The sequence below is a fragment of the Triturus cristatus genome, chromosome 4_2 (assembly GCF_964204655.1).
Source record: "Triturus cristatus chromosome 4_2, aTriCri1.1, whole genome shotgun sequence".
Classification (NCBI taxonomy): Eukaryota; Metazoa; Chordata; class Amphibia; order Caudata; family Salamandridae; genus Triturus; species Triturus cristatus.
The window spans coordinates 136881102-136901143 of NC_140586.1; the positions used below are offsets into that span (position 1 = coordinate 136881102).

The following is a 20042-nucleotide window of genomic DNA, read 5'->3' on the forward strand; positions in this document are numbered from 1 at the left end:
CAAAGTTTCATCACCTCAAATGCAATGTCAATACCCCGCTTCCATTGCATGGTAATGAAATATGTGCTGGACTAGATGTGATGCAATATCTACTCCTACTGGATGTGATCCAGGTCCTAGTCATGTGACCCAGGATACAGGCATCAAATTGTTAGAACAAGAAAATGCCCGCTTTCAAAAAGTGGCCTTTCCAAAATTATGACTTAAACTTCAATTTCACCATTAAAGAGAGTTTTAGATTACAATTCTTTAGAGCTCAAACTCAACATTGCTAGCTGCTCCCAAGTTATTACCTATTAAATACAATAAGGTAACCCAATGTTATCCTAGGGGAGAGGCAGGCCTTCCAGTAGTGTAAAACGAATGTAAGAGTTTTTCACTCCCAGGGCATGTGAAAGTTGAAAGTACACGTCTAACTTTTTAAATACACTTCACCCTGTACTATGGGCTGTTTAGAGCCTACCTTAGGTGTGACATATGTATTAAAAAGGAAGAGGTATGCCTTGCAAAACATTTATTTTGCCAGGTCGAAATGTCAGTTTAAAAGTGCACACACAGGCTGCAATGACAGGCCTGAGAAAGGTTAGACCAGGCTACTCTAGTGGGTGGCACAATAATTGTTGCAGGCCAACTAATAGCATTTTATTTACAGGCCAGTGGTACATGTAATACCACTATACTAGGAACTTACAAGTAAATTAAATGTGCCAATTAGGTATAGCCAATTTTACAGTGTTTAAAGGAGAGAGCACTAGTACTTTAGCACTGGGAAGCAGTGGTATATTGCACAGAGTCCTAAAAGGCAACAAAAACGGGTTCAGACAACAGGAGGGTGAAGGCAAACAGTTTGGGGATGACCCTACAGATAGGGTCAACTCCAACTGTTATCTAAAAGGTTTAACTTTTGCCACCATAAAAAGCAGCCAATACATCATAAATTGACTTAAAACAAGCACCTGTACAAATTAATCGAAGTTGAACTTGCAGTAAACTGAGTCTTTACATTTTCAGTATTTTTGTCTACTTCATCTCAGTTTCAGAACTGCATTGTTTTTTATGGGATAAGGCTGTTCAAGCTGACAGTGTCTAATCATTTTGCTCACTCAGTCACAATAAGATGCAGGTTGAGAAGATATTCAGTGGGAGCGTGCTTCTAGAGTAGTCATATACACCATCCTTTTGCCTGAAGCTGGACATTAATCATTATCTGAAGGAACACCAAACATAGATACTGTTGGTGATAACATAATTGAGCATTGACCGGCACTTGTCAACGGGGGTAGAACAGAGTGCCAAAAAGCCTCCAACTGTAAGCATGCCCCTAAGTCATCCCGAGTCATGCAATTGCATGTGCCACAGATTAGCTCGGGGGCACATTTCTGTCACACAGACAGGTTTGTTAACGTTCTCTGGTGGATGGATTTAGTCACTGCCGCGCTTTTCTACTGGAAGTGAACGGGCGAAATCAAGTCTGGCTGTCTCTGCTTAGTTAGGTATACCATTCTCCAATCTAATTTAGTTTTGGGCAGCCCAAAAATAGATATGTCATATGTTTCACGTTCCATATATTGCCGGACATGGTTCACAGTGCAGTCCACATTTGTGAACAAATTGATAAGCGTTAAATCATAGCCACCACAGACCTTCTCATGATTAGATATGACTTGCATTAAAACAAGGCACCAATGTTCTACATTTTTATAGATAGTTTGTAGTTTATTGATTTCCTATTCAGTGTGTACTGAGGATCCAAATTTGAAAACAAATTGGAGTAATCAGTTAACTCAACCTGTGAGCAGAAAGCAGGTATCTGGAAATATTGGAAGAATGCAAGCTGTCATCTCAACTTATATCTAGAATCCTAAATCGTACCTGTTTGGGGCTGCATGGTGTACGTAATACATGATGCAAATCTAGAATATTATTACGACTCACCATATTTTGGATTAACATGTTATCATTAAAATGGGATGGGTTAGAAAAGATAAAATGTTGGTGAACTGTAAGCCAAAGATGTTAACTAATGAAAATAACCTACCCACCTTACGCTAGTGCAAGATAAAGACATTGTTTACAAGTGCGGGTGTGCCAACCCACCGAAAAAAATAGAAAACATTCCTTCCATCCACATTGGATAGAATCTAACAGGAGGCACTTGTAAATAATAAGATAATGAAAGGGAGCGGGCACCTTTATTAAGTCTACCTTATTCATAAATGGTCACTGTAGCAACTAACATAAACAAACAACTGTTTCAACTTGTTGAGTATTGGAATATAGTTAAGATTGTTGATCCATCACGATCTTATGGTACCCATATTACTAAACATCTTTTTGGCACTTAATGATATCCATACCTTAATAGTAAGGGCAATGCTTTGATGCAATGGCATTGGCATTTATTTTAAAATTTAATGTGTGAACCACATAGTAAATAGAGCAATAAATATGTATGGTTATAGGTTCTATGAGAATAACCAATAATATAGGTGGAATGAAACTCTCTTTATGGGTGCCTGAGAAACCTTTATTTATGTGGATTCAATTTAGTTAACAATTATGTGGATCTAGGAATTTTTGTCAAACGAGGATATCAATCTCATGGATGGGGGAGGGAAGTTCATCTACTGCAGTGCTGCAAATTAAAGCCCAGATCACCAAGTCAAAAGTCTTTTCAAACCTCTAGAAATATAACTGCTGCTGATATTTGGAGTGCAGTGAAGAAATGTATAGCTTCCAATAGATAAAATATAGAATTTGTGAAGTGAAGGCATTCAATAAAGCAGTGTTGATTTTTATGTATAAGGCAGTCAGTCTAAACAACAGAACTGAAGATAACACAGAACAGAAAACTGCGACAATTAAGTTTAACGGCTTACGTTGTCATAGGTGTACTCTTTACCTATGACTTTTTGAAAAGAGGTTTGAGTCTTCCTAAGGACGCAGGAGAAACTGGCATTCCTTGATTATGGACAGTCTCACCAGGCGTTGCTGCAGTTTCTCCCAATCCCAAAATTCCCGATACAAGCCTCTTTCAAAAAGTCATAGGTAAAGACTGCACCTATGACAACGTAAGCTGTGAGCCATTGCGCTCACTTACGAAGAAGGGTAAGTGAATGTACTGGTCTTCTCTGAAACAAAGGTGATCTGAAAATTAAAGACCACCTCACACACCACGGTCCTGAAGAAGACCACCTGACTTGCAAGAGCAACCCCTAGGCCAGAACATGTCGACTCCCCACTAGGTGCTGTGGAACAATTACAAATCCACTTACACACCACCTTTTCTTCTAATCATGTCCATATCCTGATCAATTAACACTTCTCTGTACAGGATAGGAGATATTCTTAATCACTAAGCACGCTTCACAACTGGGAACCACCCAGACAGTCTCCCTCCTGGTGGAGGATGGTTAATCACTTGGAGAACCGAACCCTCGAATGATTAAGACCCGACGATGACACTATCCACCTGCCCACACAATAGTAAAAAATATATACCGTACACTGTGAAGGTCTCTGATACAACACATGTTAGACTCTGGTTCATTGACACTAGTGAGTCATTATCCTATGATTATGAGCCTATCAACATTGGAAGCTGAATGAATCTCCACTTTTCTCTCCTTCATATTGATCTGGGCGCTCTATAAATCTCCTAGATAGATAGAAGTCTCACCTGATGGTGGAATTCCTGCTCATGAGTAGTAAGAGGAAAGCGTTGAAGAGAAGTGTGATGTTTGCATGTTTTACTTTCCTAGCAGTTCACACTTGTGGTGTATCTCTCTGCATTCTTCAGGAGACTGTACAAGCATTGAGGATGGCAATGTTATGCCATAACATAAAAAGTGTACTATGCAGCCAAGAGAAGTTTGGCAGAAGGTGGCACCACCTTTATATTGAGCGTAGTGTAACCTTTGCGATTGATGGTAATGAAGGAGTTGCTGTGGACATTGCATGGTCATGTTGGTGTCATACACAATCACGATGCCGAAGGCGAAATAATTGATGCCAAGGAAGTGACTTTACTTGGCTTGACTACATTTGTGATGTGGCACATGGTTTCAGACAGTCGTGAGATGATGCTTGTGAGTATGGTGACTCTCTCTATCATTCTGCTTGTGCAGTAAAGAGGTACACATAGCAAATTAGTCTCTATTGTCAAGCCTGGGGCTTTTCTCTTCCATTTGGGGTAGGTGACATGATTTCTGGAAAGTTGTTAATGGTGTCCTTCTTTAAACAGAATCCCTAAATTCATTTTGAACAGAGTGATGAGCGGCAATGCAAATCAGTACAGAAACAAGTCCATAGACAATAATGATTTCTTCACAGGTTTTCTTGGTTGTGCGTTGCAATTTCTTTATTTCTTATATCCTTTTCACAGTTACGTTCAGCCAACGCTTTTCACTCTAAAACGGCTTCTTCAGGGCTGTAAGTGCATACAATGTAACTTATTTGAGAGATCGCATTTACTTCTAAACATGAAATGTTTTACAGAATTTTTTTTAAAGGTTTTTTTAAAAACGACTTGTGCTACTAGTGTTACTCAAGTATAAAAAGAGAAAAGAAAGAAGAACCAGCTGTGAGAAGTTGTGAAAGAAATGGAAAAAAACCTGTACCAAAGACCATGCTGAACTGGGAAAAGATTCCCAAATCCAAAATTCTCAAGTATAGAAAGAGAAGAGAAAGAAAAACCCGCCGTGAGAAGTCGTGAAAGAAATAAAAAAAACCTTCACAGTTTCGATGAGTTGTCTCCCATGTACGGTCCAACGTTTGCTACACCATTTCATACCTTCACCAAGTTAAATAGGGGTTGCAATTAGAGACTTGTGCGGTCCCGTGTGTGCAAAAGCTAAGAGGCTAACCTTCAATGCCAAAGATAAGTATGTCATCGCCTCACTTCCGGGTGAGGGGCGGTAACACCTAACGTGCGCCAGATCTAATGCGTGTGAAGGCTAGACTGCTAACCTGTAGTCCCATGAGAAAAGCAACCCGCCGAATCACTTCCGTGTCCATAACGGAATTGTCGGGGCAGTTATACGTGCTTATGCTGTCCGTATAGCGTCAGCACAAACCATGAGCCATTGTCGCCAACTTATGTAGTCAGCGAGTGATGTAGAATAAAGAGGGCATATCGTCAGTAAGAGTACTAATATTGCTAGATCCCACAAGTGGTTCAAATGTTGTTGCCTATAGAAGTCAGCCGTCCAAAAGGCATAGTGCCGGGAGATAAATGCCATAGACCTATAAGTTCCAAGAATGCGGAGGAGAAAACAAACAATTAAAAACTTTGAAATGGGGACAGAGTGAACGAGTCCTCGTATAAAAATACATTTCTTGCACGTATCTATTTGTACAGTCTTATCATGGCCTGACAAAATCTTTGGACATAAAGCATCCCTACAATCTGGTAATCACAGTCTATATCACAAACCAAATGTATACAAACAGCTAAAACAGTGTTCGAGAGCATGAACACATAAAGGTGGTAACATTGGTCATGATAAGGGCTGATAGGTTAAAGCGCCCATTTGGACCACTTAAATAATCAGATTGATGTGCTCCACTCAATGGAATTACAGGTAAGGTATAGTGGGAGCAGCCATCAATAATCGCAGGATAACGACACAATTATGCCCCACTATTTTATGAGAGCTAACTATACATTCATAGAAAAAAGTGCATTTCATTGTCCACATTAACACCCTCTGTGGCAGATCGTAAAGCATATATCCACCTAGCTTCAAGTTGTCTAAGGGACAGCTCCCTGTCACTTCCTCTTTTGCATTTTATCTGTGGCCATGTGGCAGCTGGTCATTTGAGGTGGGCAATACATGTGCCGGAATACTCCAGTGACTAGACTTGGTGGTGCAGTTTTTTAATAACCTTGCTGCCATTCTGTGTTTTGGAAATCCCTCAATTCATGTCTGATCGTGTAATCCCCCGATGGTGCCTGAACTTCCCACTTCACTGAGCTGACTTTCCTATTTCCTATCTCAAAGTTTTCACAGGATTAAGCAGGACAGGCTGAACTGCATTTACATGAGCTCTTTTCATGGATTCTCTATCATGGCATATTGTATTGCCTGCAACTTTGTCTTTTCACTAGAGGGATTATTGGAGTAGGGGGTAATTGTATGGGCTGTGATTTTTGTATAGTTTCTGTAAATGAACGTACCCATGTGTGTTGATTGTGATCTGGAAGGTGTGTTCAATTATATGTACTGACCACTTTTAAGTTTTCTCTGCCTTGTTTGTCAGGTATATTTATAACGAGTTTTAACTTTCCATACTAGATTCTCTCAGTATAAAGCTCCATTTGTAAAATAACCATTGTCTGTTTTTGTGTGTTGTGACGTTTATTTCTAAACTTTATTGTATGTTTCTTTTTTGGTAGGTAGCCTTTGTGCATTTTAGGTTTTTGTGGTGTCCATGCCTGTGTGTGGTTCATCCATTGATGTCTTTTAGGGCTTTTTTGGGCAGTTGTTTCATTATTCGAATGCTGTGCTCAGTGGTGATGGAGCAATTTTGAGGGTGGTGGGACCTCTGCATTGCAGTTACTCGTGTAAGTCCCACCACAACTTTGGGCCCTCCTGCCACAACTGCGGGCCCCACGCCATGACTGCAGGGTCTCCGCCCAAGTGCGGTGGCCCTTTGTGAATAAGGCCCATATTTTTTTACAAAATGTTCCACAAATTAAACAAAAATAAAATTATTAGGGAGAGTGAAAGTTTTGAAAACAAAATGTCAAAACATGATTATTTATAAAATAAATTGACGTTTTAAAAATAATTATTTAGTATACTTTCAACGTGATGTATTCAAGTGCTGTAGCATTTTATTTTATTAGTTCCAGGTTAAAATTAAATATTTAAAATGATTCTACTTTTATATTTAGCATTAAAATATTTTTAATACAGGATAATAAAGTTTAATATTTTTCCTCTACATTCCCATCGGGAGAGCTCCACCCATTTACTAGTAGTAAGTTTAAATCGGAAATACTTGTGTAGGATGCTCTGCCGCCTTAGTTGGGAGGATTGAGGCATGTAATATATACACCTAGATGTAAATCTACACTTGAAAATGGTGAACAGCAACAAAGTGTAGAAAATAAACATATGAGTATAGATACTATTGTGAATGTATATTTACCTTTGTGAATAGGCCCCTTTGTCTATAATGTTAGGGTGGGGAGAGTTTAGGCACCCATCAAGAAACCTAAGCTGTCACCTCTTAATACAAATCTGATTTGTTATTCTAGAATACTTTTGATTAAAACGTTCTTCTATTAGCTTCTTTGAATGTCTGACAAAGGGGAGTTAATCATTGATATGACATTGACCTGGTCAGGCTGCCATTGCTGTGATGAGCTGACTTTTTTCTTGTAAGGATATCCATCAGAACTCACCGCTGGAAACAATTCTACATTATCAACAAGTTAAGCTGGGGTTGTTAGAGCAAGAACAAAGATTTGGCTAATTCCTTTTCCAAGGTTCCAGATATTTTCAGTTGAGGAAAAATAGTTGTTAATTTATTTGTCCTGCCCCAATTTCTGCCGATTTCATTTCTTTCTTACAGTCCTGTCTTGCCTTGTGCAACAAAAGTTCAAATATATTTTCTTTGGCTTCTCCCTGGACTTCAGTTCCCAGGTGAATGGTTGTGCCAAGCACAGAGGTGGTTTGCTCTGTGTAGTGCTCTGTATGAATTTACTACGGTGTGCAGTAGTGTGACACTCCATATACAAACATAACAGGAGCCAATTTCATTTGTACTAGATGTCTCACCTAGGTTGCTGACTACCGGCACATGCGTTGGTAATGCCCCAGAATAGCAAGTTTTTATCATGGAATACATGCTCCATTGAGCACAATCACAGAACTCACCACATTGATTTCATGGGAGGCTACTGCCCTAGGTATTTTCTAAAGACAAAAAATCAGGGTTTGGATGCTGTTCGCCAATCTCTCCCTCCTGTTGGCCAAGCGTCTACTAACTATGCACTGGAAGGAACAACATCCCACGGCTCTCTCCCTGTGGCGTAAGGCACTACTTAGATGGAGAGAAGCAGGAACCTCTGCACCGCATTGGGAGGAGGCCCGTCGTATGTGCCGGTTCCCTATTGCTGCTGCTTGGGATACTGTGCTTATACAGTATAAGGAATTGGCTGTAGAGAATCCCCCTCCCGTACTTGTTAAATGTTTAGGCATCAGGTCACCCTCTCTCTCCATTGCAATACATCCGAGTTCACAACCGCTCCACGAACCCCTCAAATTCTTTTCCACAGCATTACACTGTTTTCACTCGTGCACCCTCTAGCTCCTTTTTTCAAGTTTTGTAGCCCAACACTATTATTTATTGGCTCTCCCTCATCCCTCAGTGTGAGCCAGTGCAATTCACTCCTGTCATTTGTTAATGTCTCATCCTGCTAGAATTGTTATCATCTACAGTTGATAATTTGTTAATGTCATATGCAGCAACAATTTCTTTTGTCTACAGTTGATAAAACCCAATAAAATTGTTTAACAATCAGGATTCCCTAAAGTGGATCATCACGTTGCACCCAACAGCACTTTCAACCAGGACACACCTTCGATAAGCTCCAAGCGTGTCAGTAAAACCAGGCATGCGTTATCTCTAATCACTGGTCAAAGGCCATCTTACATCCCTATGAGTTGTATAAGCAACTGGTACATGTCCTCAACAATTCACAGTCCAGAATCAAACCGCTACAGTCCATTGATCACAAAACTACCGACAAACCAGTGACAGATCAGAATACGGTGCACAGGTTATCACAGGATAGCTCACACTGAGCTACCGGCAGACAGCCGACTGAGCTACGAAGGCATACTGGTGGCAAACTATATGCTTCTTAAGTGCCAACAACGTAACAAAACAGGATCGACATTAAGCCAAACAAATTGGATAATGAACACAAAAGTTACAGAGCTCATTTGCTTTAAGGAATACTTCCGTAAGCAACCCTCTCTTTCCTAGTGTGGTCTGTAGGTCTGTAGTCTTCTGCTAGATGGAGAGAAGATGGGTAAAGGATTGCTCAGTCCTAAACAATCGGTGCCGCATGGCACAACGTACTACCATAAAAACTCAGTACAGTCAGGAGTGAGTATATCTTATTTTTAGCACTTTGTTAAATGCCTACTGGATAATTATACCAGAGTGAAAAGTAATTAGTTGCTGAAAGTCAGACAAATTCAAATGTGACCTTAATCTAAAATATTCTTACCGCTGGTATCAGTTAGGGATTTAGACAAGTCAGTCTAAATTACATAGAACTTCCATCAGAAAGGATTTGCAGTTTGCTGGCAATTCGCTGAACTCACATTAAAGGACGTAGTTGGAGATTTCACACTTGACTTTGGTATGAGAGGAAGTGAGTTTTTACGTGGAAGATCGTTTCAATAAGCAGATGTTATAGCTCCCTTTTTTTATTTTTCTTTATTTCACCAGTATCCAAGATTTGCTAACTTTAAATCTGTCCATTTGAAGGGAAGGGATTTAGTCTGAGCGGTTCAATTAGTGTTTTGGAGGAATGACAGAAAGCTTTAAGGTTCCTGACAGAAGACTGCTCACTCAGTTTTTGATGTTGAGGGATGTCACACTCAACAGGCCACTCTAAAGAATACATTTTCCTGTACTCAGGGACATTATAGTCAGGGACTCAGCGCAAAGTAGCAACAGCCATGAGAGTTTGACACATCAGGTTAGAGGTCGCAGGAGTTAGCAGCAGATAAAGAGATCATGTTGATACAGTGTTCATTGCTGTGAGCCGACGGGCGGTCAGTCAATGGGAAAATGGTTCCATTGATGACACTGTAATGAAAGGAGTCCAAGAATACGGACTGCGCCTTGATGCACTAAGGTCCAGAGCAGCCATCATTGTGAGGACACCGCACATTACTAGCATAGTACTAGCTGCAACTTCCATACATTCTATGGAGCATGGGTACTCGCAAACGTTTTCCTAGGGGCCAAAAAGTTTGGTCTGTGATTTGACCGAGGGCCACATTGATGTCAACAGTGGTGGGTGGGTGAGGGCAGGTGGGTGTAGAGGAAGTGAAGCATATGCATCTAGTAGCTGAGTTGCCCAATAACAAACCAGAACACCTGGGACCAATCCTGGCTTCCCCACTTTACTAAATTGTGTGATTGTAGGCAACTGTTTAATTTCACTTTCCCTCCTTTTTCCTCATTATCATATTTAAGAGGTCACCGAAATACATGACTTCAGGATATGTGCTGTACAAAAACGTCTCCTGTGTTTGATTTAATAAAGTACAACGTTGTTCATGTAGAATAGGAACCCAGGCCACCCAAATAGTGCGCATAACAACTGACTTGACTCTTATTTCACTATTAGCTCTGTTATCAGGGTGAGAGGGGAAATGAATGTTTCTAAATTCAGGTTTGAAAACTATCACTTTTCAAGAAATTTACTTTTCAAAGCTCTGATACAATTTGATGTAGTCCGGTCAAACAGTTCTGCATATTAATGAAATACACTTTTTTAATTTTGAAGAGACGATCATATTTTTACACTTTTGCTGCAAGATGTATTGCAATATTAAGGAGTTCCTAAAGTTAAGTGGTGCAGGACTCCCTAGTTACTTCCTTTCTTCGACATCAATTAACTTTTAAATAAATGCTTGCCTGTTTATTTAACATATTTTTTATGTTGAGTGCTGAGAAGAGTAAACAGCAAACCAGTGCTGCTGCTGAGCAGGGGCCCGCAAGTAAAGGTCAGGAGGGCCTCATGCGGCCCCCGGGCTGTGCTTTGAGTATCAATGCTATGGAGGATCTGTGGATGGGGATTTCTTACAGCCCAAAAACTTGGATGCAAAGATGTGGACAGTACCTTTAGGTTCTGAGCTGATAGAAGTGGACAGAACCCATTATTATGAAACGTACGACCTGACTGCAGCAGAGGTCAGCGGTTGCACGTTGGAGCTTAACAGTCTTTGCACTTTGCACATGTTCCACAAAGGAAAAGCATCAATCCATCAAGAGGTGAAAGTGCTAATTTCCCATGATTTTGTTCTTATTACATCTAGATTGTGGTTGAGTACAAATATTCCGATCAGCGACTTGAGAGAGTGAGCCTCTTTCTGATTTCGCTCCAATGTCCTACCAGCCTGTTTCAGTCTCTAGCTATTTCCTGTCCTATTTGTCCTCCTTCTTTTCTCTTCAATAATGAGTCGTGTTGGACAGGTTTCGAGGTACAGTCTGTTTTGTTAATATCCATTTCCAAAGGCGCTTTGAATGACCAGCTTCTCCTTACTAAGAACCATTAAAGATTCCCAATAGCCGACAACATTTTCTGGGTTTCTCTTTTATGCTCCAGATCAATTAATTCAATTTACGCCTCCAACCCACCCTGCTCCTCAGACTCACAGGGCTGTGCATCCTTGAATTCTAGGTTTTGTGTATTAAAATGTGTAAAACACACTTCAGCAACGTTGTTTGAAGCCAATAAAGGCAACAGTGTCTACATACAACAATGATCTTACATGCCGACTGCCTTGGCTCCAGCCCTTGTAGCTCCTCAAACGAACCCACCTGTTTTCGAAACGCCCAGTTCTTTTCTGGACCAATCCAACTATGAAAGAGTTAATCTTCAAGTACAGAAGTGAAGGTGGCAACCAGGTGCAAGAACAAATACATCAAAAGGCATCACATATTCATTATGGATGGGTTAAGAGGAAGAAGTTCACAGTGTACCAAAGAGGAACACAATGACAGAAGACTGCTGTTTATTTAATGCCTATCAGTTTAAAAGAGAAGTTGATGCCCACAAAAGAAGGCAATTAAGCCTGTATTCCTTTTCATGTACCGATCGCATTAGCATAGCCTTTCTGCCAGCGCATTGCAGCAATAATTAGAGTTTGTCAGACATATTTTTTTAAGTCGGTTGACAGTTATGGCTTTTTTGTGAATATGACGCATTCTGCAGTTTGCTCGCCTTGAATAGTAACAAGCGCGTCTCCTTGATTATGAGGGCTTTAGGTTTTCCATAAAATCAAATGATGAAGGAGACATTGCTCTTCCATTACTGGCTACTTCAGATGCTCATTTTGTTGAGAAATCTTTGACGCCAGCAATGGAAATTGCCAGAAGCCTACCTTTGTAGCGCTTGGAAGACAGGTGTGCAAGTGGCATGCTTTTGCGTGCTTTTACGACAAGTCTCAGTGTTCCTAAGAGCAGCAAGCACCGTTTAGTTTGCAGTGCGTCACATGGATTAACATCCTCGCTGACCTATGTTTTATTATAATTTGACCCACTAGAGAAGATTGGTGCCTACTTTGTGGAGTTAGGTGTTGTTCTGGCCTCTGATCCTCAAACTTTGGGAAAGGGCTGATCTGGCGTTCAGAAGAAAAAACAGTTCAAGGAGAATTGAGAGAAGTAAGAGGAGGCAGTCTTACATACAGCATCCTTGTTACAAAGTAGAGCCAGAAAGAGTCTGGCCTATTCATTTTCTGGTTGTAAATGAGACACATAGATAGATTGTATACCCAATTCTACATGTTTCCCCTCATCCAAAATGCTTTAACCCATCTTCCAACTATTTCCATTCAACTAGGTCAAATTACTTTTGACATCAAGCGGTGTTAAGTCGAGCCAAGCTGCTAAGAAAACCTACATTCAGTAATGTGTCATTTAGTCCATAAATGTTATCTGACTGGCAGCATTCAGGCTATGATTTTATGATCTACAGAGCGAAGAAAACATTGTGTATATGAAAAAGAAGACAATTTCCTAATTATAGAGATACCTTCATTTGAAAAACCATCACTACAGAGTATATTACCAATTTCTACAAAAGATGGACCACAGCTTTATCAGTACAACAAGATACCTGGCAGCTGGTCTGCAAGGAGCCGTGTGAACCTCGATTTAAAGTTTCTGTTCCAGGATTCTTGTCAAGCATAGTGTTTTCCCTTCCACATATATTTCTCTTTTTGCATTGATGTAACACGTCTGCTTTCCTTCGTCTATTGTCTATGAGAGTCTAGAATAATTCACATTTCTCAATCACTGATCTTTAAAGAAGCATGTAGAGAATTTATAGACCAGACAATTGACCTGGTAGTCATCTCTATGGTATCTCGATGAAAGCTATGTTCACAATTGATTTTGTTGGGGGATTTCGTATGGACAAAACCAAATGTTTCATTTCTCTTTATAAGAAATGATCTTCAAATGCCACTTGTGACACAATTCTTCTTTTTGACCTTCTTCTTGGCATTATATGCTAAGGAAGTCAACTGTCTCTTCCATTACGCTGAAACTCGATTACAAACTGTTCTCTTTATTTGTAATAGGGTTACAATCTCATGAAATGAAACTAAACTTGGTGTCTTTAAGACATCGGTTTAAAAAAAAAAACAAAGCCAACAGTTGATCTCTACTAGGTTTAGCATTTGAACAGGTACCACAATGCCTTTTTACACTTACCAATCCAGTTGCTGTAAAGAATGTGGAAAAAGACTTTCTACACATTCTAAATTTGGAGGTGATAGATCTAGGATATCAGTTGCAAAATGAGTGTATGATTAAAAACGTGAAGGCTCCCAGTAGTGAGCTGCTGGTCATGCACAATAGAAGTACTAGGTCTGATGATCAAATCTATACTGAAAAGTAATGAACTACATGACAAGAACTACGTGCATGAACGTCTACCACCAGGGCTGGACTGGCCATAGCAGGCACCGGGCATTTCCCTGGTAGGCCGCCAGGGTGGGGGCCGGTTTTGGGCCCCTGGGGGCCGTTTTTGTTACATGGCTGCACCATCGGCCCCTGTAACAAAATCGGCCAAAACCGGCCCTGGCAAACAGCTCGGCTGCATCCCCAACCCCCATGGGGGCGGGCCAAGCACTTTGCCAGGGCCGGTTTTGGTTTCCAGTCCGGCCCTGTCTACCACACCACAATGCAATGCAAACAGTACATAATGGAGGAGGATGCAATGGGTTACTAATGTATAGTTTATCTTCCTTCTGCCCATGATTACGCCTGCCACTCCAATCAAGCTTATGAACCAATGAGGCACAAAGTCACACTTCCTAGTTGAAAAGGTGAGGATTTGGGACAACACAGCAAGAGCTGATATGACTGGGCATCGTTTGAATTTGTATGAATCCTGCCAGTAACAAACATTGTCTATGAGTCTTTGGGCTTCATATTGCTTTGGAAAGGCACATACCTATGCAGACCTGTAATGGTCAAAGCTGAATTAGCTGAATTTGATTTATCTTGTGATGGATAAACCATTTAACACAGTTTCTGGGCCATATCTGTACATTTCATTGAGGGCCTGTACAGAATGTGTCGAAATTCAACTTTAAAAAAAAACCTTACAACTATTTATTAAATTCATTCTAAAATTGTTAAACGTTAATGAAGATCACATCATGTGTCTATCATTACCTCTCCCATCAAAATACTTTTCATTTCATCAACCTCAGAAACATGAAAGTTTGATTTGGCCCTCACTTAGCTCAGTTTGTACATCTATAACCAACTCTTTTCACTGATCTCTGGTCCATCCCAAAGCTCTGCCCTGTCACCATATTATGTGACATATGTACGGGGCAGCAGGAGATCCATTGTCTGCTAATTTGGTCTCCTACCATCAAATAACATGATATGTGAGTGTCTGGCCTAATTTACATTGCTTTGGCTTTCTCTGCCGTAAGAATATTGAGACCTGCAAGTCACGTTCCACAATTTTAATCGCTCCAAGGCATAGTAAACAGCAATATTCAGCTTTGTGCTACTAAAAAATGTAAGAACTTCCCAGTTGATAACTTTGGAACAATAGCAAAAGGGCTTTTGTTATCACACTAAGACTACAGGAATTCTATTTTTTGAGGCCTCAAACGCTGCATTCTCTTACAACACCCCTTTCTTAGCTACTTTGACTGGCTATTGTGGGACAGTTTTTTGACAACACCCCTTTCTTAGCTACTTTGACTGGCTATTGTGGGACAGTCCTTTGAAGCTCTCTTCTCTAGCTAAGATGGTAGCCATGTTGGCAAGATATCATGCCCCTAAGTAGGTTTTCATATTTCCAGATGACGCCCCAGGAGGTATGATACCAGCATATTGTTTTTAAGATATCACCTAAACCAACGTTGTTTTCTTATTGTGTCCTAAATATGATTTGCTCAAATGTCCCCACATTGGAATTACTAATAGAAAATATACAACCAATTGGACTATATTTTTGTAAATAGTACTTAGGACACAATATGTTTTCACACAATACTGCTTATAATTGCATTCTGACATATAACCACACAGAAAGAACCCTTCCCTGTGTTCCCGTAATCTAGATCCTTCTTCCTAGGTATTCAGACTCACACTTACCATCATGTCAAGATTTCAAATACCAAAGTATTTTCAGCCAATTAGCACTTTGCATTTTGGGATGTGTGGTCCAGTTTCATTGGGTAAAAGGCAATCAATTCTCAGTATTCAAATGCTTTTAGTATTGTCGTTTTAAGTTACACAAATGGCTGATTCTTTCTTCGTCTAGGCTTGGAGTGACTTGCCACACAAGTGCGTTCTTGGAGTTCTGCACCTATTGCTTTTTGGTGGGACTCCAGCAATGTACTAGTCTCCAAGTTGAATTCGGTTTAGGAAAAAACATTGCTGGTTTGTATCCATTCAGAACTTAATTCAAGTAGAATTGTGATTGAGGTCAGTATGGACATCGCCTTTGTAAACGGAATACGGTTGTTTTTTGTTCATATGCTTCTCTGCATTGGCCACTTTGTATCGAAAAAAGTACCACAAGCGATACTTCTCTCTCTCTTTCCAATGAGCCAGAGGACTTGAACTGCTCCTTGGAGCTTGATCAACCGATTGAATAACGGAGTTTTTTCCTCTTGTTGCTTTGAGTGCCTCCTGTGTGAGGAAAGTAGTTTGGGCTTCCAAATTGTTTTGGACAGCGAGTGCAATTTGATTTTTTCTCTAATTCTGGTTAGTCATCGTTCAGAATTAACAGTTGTGAAGCACCATCGGCCAGCTGCATAGAGGATTATGTTTTTGCTCGTAATTAGTTTCTGAAAACACAATTTTAGACATTTGTGCAGTTGAAGAGGTGCTTTTTTGGCAGTGTTTTTTATAGCACAAACCTGGCCCTTTGGCATAAGAGCACTTTACAACAGAAAAAGACTATTTAAAACATGTTGTTCGCTTTTTAGACACAGAGAGATTGAGTGATGTGCTTAGAATACAGGATGTTGAGCTCAAGCCAGGATTTGAACCTGGTTCCCCATGTTTCAAAGTCAGAAGCTCTACCCCCAGGGCCATATCGCCTCCGGCTTCGCATCAGAACGGCTCATTCTGCAGAGGGCAATGGGAATGAAATTAAACTGAGGGCTGAGAAGGCTTTCACTGCAGAGTGCGAGTCGAGGCACAGGGCAGGGATGTCTCAGGCCCCTGCTGGTTTTGGAAGTAGTGACTGATCCATTGTTTCAAATGGTAGGGTCCAGATATGCAGGGTTGGGGTGTCAGTGAGGAACACATGCCAAATAATTTCTCTATATGCTGATGATATTTTGGTTGACTGTCACAAACACAGTAGAGGCGTTATGCGGCATTAGAGCTACTTTGAAACAAGTTGGGTCGCTGCTTGGATTTAAGATAAACTTTATGAAATCTATCCTGTACCAATGGCTAGCGTGGACTGATATAATCTTGAAGCCTTCCAATCAATGGCACAATCAACATCGTTCAAGTATCTGGGTGTGTATATAGGCCATGTCCCCGAAAATGCATATGATGCACTACTTCGATCACCTGAGAGTCGTGCCGATAAATGGATATGATTTCCAAAGTTGTCAATGGGGCGGATAGCAATGAGTAAGATAATAATGACTGTCCAGGTGCTGTATGTGCGCTAGTACATGCCAATGAAGATCCTGGAGTCATGCTTCCGGCAACTAGACTCGATGGTTGGAAGTTCGTACTGGGAGGATTGCAAAGCAAGAACCTTGTTCAAGACCTGTGGTAGGAGAATGACACGTTAGAGACAGACTAGGGTACATTTTCCAGGAGCCCTTGGTTTGCAGGGGATAGCTGTGACCTGGCCAGTAAATCCATTCAGCTAATGGTGCACCTTTGAGTGCGCCACCATTGCTCAAAGCGGTCCTATCTATTCCCTTAATCGTACAAACGATATGCACCACCGGGGCCACAGCCGTTAGGTGTGAGGGATACAGTTACAGGCGTATGCCACAATTGACTTCATGGAGCCCTGAAGTGAGCCCAGCCTTGCCACCATTTGTAACGAGAACCAAAAGCAGAGTGTAACCCCCATGACTGGACCATGTATATATTAAGGGACTGTTGCTCGGGTTTGCAGACTTCTGCGCCAGTAATAATATCCAATAGTAATAATAATAATAATATCCACATTTGTAAAGCGCGAACAATCACCTGTATGGGTCTCTAGGCGCTGGGGCCGTCGGGAAGATTAAGCAAGCTATTGACCAGAGTCACATGGTGCTGGGCTAATCTGCCGCCGGGGATCGAACTGTAATCCCCAGATTACAGAGTCAGTCGCCCTGGCCTCGGCGATGAGATATCAGCAATGACAGTTTTCTCACTTATGAGAGGGATAGTCAACACAATCCAAAATATTTCGTCGGATTTTCCAAAGGAACTGGAAATACATAGAAACAAACAATTCTGGATCTGGGATAGGAGGTAAACTTGTCTCAACGGTATAGAATGTCTACCTGCTCACAGGTGTCTCTCTTGAAGAGGGAGAGTGTGGAATGCCATCTTAGGTGAGGAGATCAGGGCATAGGATTGGCATAGGATTTACATGAATTGCAGGAAGATAACTAGAAATGCTATATGTAAATTGATTGACTACAAATGCAAACATATACATGACTCCCAAACTCATGAATAGAATTTATTCGGCTTATGGTGCCACCTGCCCCAAATGCATAACAAACATTGGTACTTACTAACACATGTGGTGGGATTCGAGGGGAATACAAAGATTTTGGCAAGTGATGATACAAAACAGACTGGAATCGTTTTTGTGACGAATGGGGGCCCGTTCTTACTCAAATTAGGCCCACGCAAAAAAAGGGACCGATTAATGGCTAAATGTGCTGACGCTGAAAAAAAGAGAATTGCAATATAGTGGAAGAGAGAAGTAGCGCCGGGGTTTAAATCATGGGAACTAGCTCTGGTTAAATAGACAATGGCAAAATGTGGTGGGGGGCGAAGACATCTGCCACACCACCAGGGGGCGGCAGAACTCTGACCTGGGATGTGGCCCTGACCAATCTAGAGCAGCATATTGGGATGAAGACCACAGTAGAAAGACCAAGGAAAGGATGGACGCCACCGCTGAGAGCTAACATCCAGATTTCGTTGTATAATTTGAACATTGTTGTTTATTTACATGAATATATACATAATATATTTTTGATAAACAGGAAACTCTATATGGTGGAGTTCCTATTGTTTATTAAAAAAATGCTTGTGGATTATGGGTGTCAATGAAAATCAGTAAAATAAATATTACAAAAAGAAACGTTTTCACTGCAGGTTGCTTTTGGAGCCAGTGGGTTAATTTTAGGTAAAATAGGTTGATTATTTCTGAGGAGGACTTTGACAAAGGGGTTGGTGCTGTGACCTGACCATTATATTTGGATAGGGTTGCAGCATATGGCTATTCTAATTTTATGTGAATTCGATGAGGACTGCATGTGGTTTGTTCAGTTCAAAACTATGCTCCCTGGCACCGAAATAGTAAATGGGAAAGTAAATATTGTCTGTAAGAGGAATATGCCTCAAGTACCATGAATTCGTACTAAATGAGTGACTGCATTTGCATCAATGTATTCAGGATACACAGTAGCCAGGGTTGGGGAAAACAGCAGGACTTTTGCCAGATTCGGGGACTTGGGCGTCATATCCGCCTGCCCCATGATTGCTTGGCTCTGGAGTTTTCTGTATCCTTGTACGCAGTATGCAAATGTTGCCCTTATGCCATACAGCTTTACGAACAAGTTGCCCCGCTCGGCGAAACCACACTTTGGATATGACCAGCGATGTCTTCAAAAAGTGCGTTATGCGGATATGCAGTGGATCACATCCAACCGAATTATTTCAAGCCTTTTCTTTACTCAATTTTTTTTTTCTTTAAAAAGCCATGTTGTCCATTAAGTGTGCATAGTATCTGCCTCTATTTGATGGGCTTCGAATGAACTTTCTTTCAGCCTAGAGCAATACTTGATTGTCTCCTTTGCAAGAGAAGTTTCCACATTAACGACTACCCATTGTCGCGGTCTTGTCTGTCACATCAGCATTACCGCGTAGGTCTCCGCAGCAGCCGTCTCTGCTACGTCTGATAGGAAAACAGTGGAAAATGAATCCTCCTTCTAAGTGCATTGATTGGGTGGGTGCCTGCTCGCCTACCTGTCTCCACTATGGAATGTGGGTGCTATTTCTCAATAAACTGTTTTTCACTGAGCTAGTTTGATATAAAGCAATTTTTGGAAGCATTATTTGAATGAAGTATTTTAGGTAGCTGTTTTTGATGGTAAAAAAGTAATTTAGTTCCAGGGCTCTTAGAGATGCTGTTCGTATAAAGAGACGGCAAATAGGCCCTTCCGTGTGTTCTGAGGTTCTGATCACCCTTATGTATTTTCTCTTACAGTAGGTCACCCACACCTCAGGGGTGCTCCATGTAGGGCAACCAGGGATGGATCAATTCAGGCATTCAGGATAACCAACAACTATGCAAATGAGTTACATTACGTTTCATTGTAGATAAATATAGCTTATGTCAATATCTTGGAAATATGGCTCTACACTGGATGCCCTGCGCTCATGGAGAAGCTTCATACCAACAGAGAATGAAACAATAATATTCCCTTGATTTGGTGGGTCTTGGCTTTTGAACAGGTCATGAAATGGATGGGACCAGTGCTTAATTTGTAAAATAATAAGTTCCAGGGCCCAAGATATTTCTGAGGAGGCCACTGCAGCTTTCA

At 40.9% G+C, this 20042-nt stretch overlaps 1 protein-coding gene across 7 annotated transcripts in view; it reads left to right on the plus strand.

Annotated features, from left to right (window-relative positions):
• AGAP2 (ArfGAP with GTPase domain, ankyrin repeat and PH domain 2) overlaps nt 1-20042 on the plus strand; it is an 897926-nt gene that overhangs the window by 324226 nt on the left and 553658 nt on the right. The gene's annotated exons all lie outside the window — the stretch shown is intronic.